Source organism: Cryptomeria japonica, chromosome 3 (assembly GCF_030272615.1).
Source record: "Cryptomeria japonica chromosome 3, Sugi_1.0, whole genome shotgun sequence".
Classification (NCBI taxonomy): Eukaryota; Viridiplantae; Streptophyta; class Pinopsida; order Cupressales; family Cupressaceae; genus Cryptomeria; species Cryptomeria japonica.
The window spans coordinates 29,988,262-29,993,858 of NC_081407.1; positions in this window are offsets into that span (position 1 = coordinate 29,988,262).

Below are 5,597 nucleotides of genomic sequence, written 5' to 3' on the forward strand. Positions count from 1 at the left end.
AATTATATTTCAAACCTTCAACCCAATAAACATCATTACATTTAGCATTGTCAAGAAGTGTTATGGATCCTTTACCTTTTACCGGACATGGTGCATCATTACCAAATCTTACATAACCTCCATCATAATCTTCTAATTTAACAAACTTGAGTTTATCACCTGTCATGTGATGTGAGAATCCACTATCTATGATCCACGAATCATTAGTTTTTAAGTGAGATATTAGGGTTTTTTATTCATACCTTTCTTCATCTGATCCATCTTTGATAGCCACATAAACTACTTCCTATGTGTCAGTTTCATCTGATTTATCATCATTTGATTCCTCATTGGCTATTAGGCATGAATTTCTATCTCTTCTTTTGAAGTCTCGGTATCCTTTGTAATGATTATTTTTCTGTCTGTCATCTCGGTAATCTCTCTTTTTAGTAGAATCTTTGTCAGGACAGTTAGAAACCATATGTCCTATCTTATCACAATTGAAACATTTCAAAGGCAACTTTCTTTTATACTTACCTTTGCCTCTCAGTAGCCTTCTGTCTAATAGTGCTTCAAACTCTTCTTGCTTTCTGATTTCCTCATATAGTTTGTGTACTTCTTCCATGTTCTTACGAAATCTTTCACTTGCTCCACTATGATTCCCTTCAAAGTACTTATACTTTCTATCATTGTAATCATCAGATTCATCAAGATGAAAAGAACTAAATGTAGACTCAATTTTATTTACCAAAGACCCATTGTTATCAAAATTACTTAACTCAAATGCATGTAGCTTACCAATAGTAGCATCCAAAGAAACTGGCATATTGGGTACATACCTCAATTCATTGATTGCAGAGACTCAGATTGCATAAGCAGGTAGAAGGGTTTTCAATAACTTACTTGTGACATCCTTTTCTTCAATGGTTCCTCCTGCTCCTTTGATTTGATTGACAATCTCCTTTAGTCTTGTACTGTACTGGGTTATGTTCTCACCTTCATTCATCCTCATAGATTCAATTTGTCCTCTTAGACTATCCAATTTTTCTCTTTGAACATGTTCATCACCTCCATACACAGATATGAGCTTGTCCAACATTGCCTTGGCATTATTGCAGCCTTCTAGATCATTAAACTCTAAGTCAGTCAATGCAGATGTTATTTCAATCATTGCTTGAATATGTTCTTGATTTGCCTTTATCTCTTCCATTGTCAATGGATAGGTGCTAGGTGTAATGAAATCATTATCCAGATAATATACAACATATTCTCCAACTCCTGATAGGTGCAACTTCATCTTTTTATGCCATGTAGAGAAACTAGACTTGTTCAACTTTGGTGCATCCCTCTTATACATCTTTGGATCTTTTCCTCAAGTACCTTTAAACTTTTCCTTCGGGAGTCCAAAGCTCTGATACCAATTGATAGTTCTGATACTTAATTGTTAAGTACAGATGCCAAGCTAACAAGATGAGAGGGGGGGTGAATCATATAAACTTAATCTTCCATAAAAACAATAGATTCAACCTCGGTAACATATACTTCAGCAATATGACCAAAACTGCTAAACATGCAGCCTCATAAGCATATGAACATAACAACATTCATAACACCAGATTTAACGTGGAAACCCAAATAGGGAAAAACCACTGTGGGATTTTAGACCCACTTAGAAATATACTCTTCTAGAGTATGCTCGGTTAAAAGCAAATCATGTTAAAGATTACAAACACATTGCTAGATGTGACCCGGTTAAGGGATTTCCCTCAGATCTGTTAGGATCTTCACCTAGTCAGAGGTGACCTTGTTAAAGGATTTCAAACACTCAATCAAAATGTCACCTTGCTAGAGGGTTTTACAAATAAGACTGTTAAGTCCACTCGGTTAAGAGATTTTCTGTCACTTCACAAAATAATAGTAATAAAAATCTATCTGCAACTTCACATCTAAAATGCTAAAGCAGATTCTTATTTGCTCAATACAATCTAGTCATAGGAATTATCTTGTCCCTCCATTGGGCTCTATACTCTATTAATCAAACAGGTCTTCAAGCTTCTATGCTCGGTAATCACTATGTAGCATCCTTGTGCTTACATTTGCCCGCATGCATTGTTTATCAACAGTTCCTTATTTATAAACAATTTGCTAACCGCTTAATATCCTTGATCAAATATCCCATTATCAATCATAGCCATCAGATCTTCAAACTTGACCAGGTTCAATGTATCCTTTGATCTGAAAATGTTTTACCTCGCCTTGGAACTTCCATACATTTCTTGGAACTTGTGCTAAGGTATTACGGTTCAATCTGCATTGTAGATCTTCCTACCGATCTTCTATTGCCATAGATTTTTTAACAAACTTCATGCACGACATACCAATCATTTAATCAATTCTAGCTCATCATCTTCCTTCATTAAAAAACTGCTTCTAATCATTTAATGCATTCTATTACAACTTGGTTGCAACTCAGTAAATACTAAACTTCACTTGGTATACATTCCACCTTCATTAACCAATAGTGATAACCTTAGGGTTTACCGACTAGGTTCTTTTCTCAGTAACATAGTATAGTATTAACCTTACAATCAACAACATATGTAGGATATCAAAACAATCTAAACATCATGATCTCATCATTGTCTAACTCGGTAATAGTTGCCCATTGAATAACTTATTTCTCCCCTTATTCATCACAATATTTCAGTGTCTTTTACTGACATCTTTATACTCATCAAATCATACTTCTTAAGATATGGCAACATCATATTGAATTAGAAAATCAATTTCTTGACATCAATGACAAAATAATAATATTAAGACAGTAAACATCCATAAACAGTTATATCCATAATCATCAACAACCTTCTCAATATCCTTATTGAAATGCCAACAATCTCTTATTGTCTATTATAATGCCAACATCTTATTTGTGGAGAAGTCACAAACTTAAAGTTATGTTGCTACAAAAACTCAAATGTAGGATCAAAAATTCTTTATGCTTTTCGACCATGAGTATAACTTCGATCGGCCAGATTAGTACTTTGAGAAAATTAGTAATAAAGATATTACAATGGAAGAACACACTACAACCCAAAAGAGAAAATACCGATTTCACGTCCCTCCGCAATAGAGTCACCAAAAAAATGTTGGGTGAATATTTTTTCACCTGCATACCAATGACAAAATATATATTTCACACAGCTATGATAAGACAAAGTCTTTCCTCCCATCAAGGGGAGTTTCCCTATTGGAATTTTGGGTATCTCAACAACTTATACAAAACAAAATTCGGGTGTAATCTTAGGGCATGTTATTCTCTTTTTTTAGAATTAATGTATTCTCCCTTTACTTGGTGATATTTCTTACAACTTAATAAACTTTAACAACTAAAATAACTTCTTGACAAAGATTCTTAATATCTAGACAATCATGTAAGCTCAAAGTCTTACGTGAGTGCAACTACTTTAATTACCACTATTTCAACTTGAATCATAACTTGTAGCTCAAAGTCTCCAAGATGTGATCAATGATTCCTAAAACTACAAGTAATCAGTAGTAATACAAAGCTTCCTACGTAATCACTTAATTATCAGAAAATTTCCCAAATATGTAAATAGCACAAAGTCTATTTACATAATTAGGAAGCTCTTTTATTAACATTCACAATTTCACCAAAAAGTTTCAAGTGCATAAGAAATGATTATGATAACTAAACATAAGAATGATTCCAATCATAATCACAATCTTCGACCCATCACAAAGTGTAGAAACTAGCGGATTGCTATCTTTATATCCTTGAATCAACTTTTACATCAAGAAAGAACAAAGTCTTAGTTGACACAAAAATTTGGCAGAGTTTTTTTTTTGGTCGGTAATAGTTTGTATTTTTATTGCATCATAATAAGATAAAGAATTACATAAAATATATTTTTGGGATTTCCAGTCCGCAAAAAAACCTATCTTTGGAAATACCCCATACAATAATCATCATTGAAATACCCTCTTCACCTAAATAGACTTATGAACATTCTTAAAAACCAGACTCATAACACTATATAAAATATAATAAACCCCTTAAAGCTAGGGAAGCCACAAAACCCAGCCACTTGTAGTAAAATCTTCCCACTATAAACCATCATCTTGTAAAGAGGACCTATTCTAGCTTATAACAACATTACTAACTAATATCTGTGAAACTATTATAACAAGAGGGGACCGCTTATTGACATAAAACCTATAAACTATGAAAATTTACTACACTGCCTAAACGAATCCAGTACCTCTAGCAAAACTTGCACCAGTCACTTGCCTTCTACTAATATTGGTTTGCCCACCTCTGGGAATCTCCCTCAGCCATGCTCATGTCAAGCCATTGCCTTCTCTCTCATGGCACAGAATGATCTCCTTGAGTCTCTCCCAGGCCTGCACTCTTTCCAGCTCATAAACCTCCTTGTCCACCTTCCCAACCCACCCGACAAAGGATACAATGCCAAATTCATCTGCATCCTTTACATCCTCCAAGCCTTTTGAATAATTCAGACCTACTCTAGGCACAACCCACTCCAAAATGGATTCCAAGCCTTCTAACATCTCTTCTTCAAAAATTGAGGTGACAACCCTTTTAACCATCTCTGTGTCATCCCCAATATCCAGTCCCCAGACGATGATCATGGATATTATATCCAAATTAACTTTCCACTACATTTTGTTCTCCACAAAATAAGGCCCCAAGACCCCTAAGGCAACGTTGATAGCCTCATCTTCCTTGAAATGCGGGAATCCCTGCATTCTTTCTTTGCTTACTGGTCCCTTGAACCCCTTCTGTTGTTTTCTTGTGCTCAATGGAAAATTCGCTTCCATGATATTTAAACCAGGCAACACACTTCCAGTTTTCCACCTCTCAAACCAGTTTTAATTCATAGATGACACTACTAAACTCTTTATAGCATGATCCAAGAAAAATTCATCACCTTAAATGCCATCCGTGACTAGGATTACAAATTTGAAAGACCACCCTGTGAAACGTGCCATCACATTTCCCATCGTCCCTGGAGATTTCACTTCAACATTGCCAACCACCTTTACATGCTCACCAATCCTTTTTGAGGATTTGGAATGAGGTGTCCCGAGAAAAATCATGCATTCACCATCATTAAAAACATGGGAAAAACCAAAATGTTGCCATTCCCAACTTTAAGGTCCAATCGAGAGCGGGTCATCCTTCCAACTCATTTAGGAAACATTACCACTACCTTTCACAAAAAGGTTGCACATTTAATCACTACAAGATGATATCATCTACCTATCACCACACAACCACCATCCAAATATTAATCATTGCACAATCACAACATCTAAAATAAAATCCCCTTGAAAATATTCAATTCTTGATTCGCCTCCCTGCTCAAAGGATAAAGCCCATTTAGAAAGTCTATCTGCAGTTTGGTTTCCATCTCTAGGAATGTGACTTATTTTAAAATTATCACAAAAAATTATATCTTCAATGATCAACGCAATAAACCCTTGTAAATGCCAAGCTCTAATTGCCCCATTCATGATGGCCTAAATTATGATCAGAGAATCCCCTTCCAGATGAAGATTACAGACACCTTGAC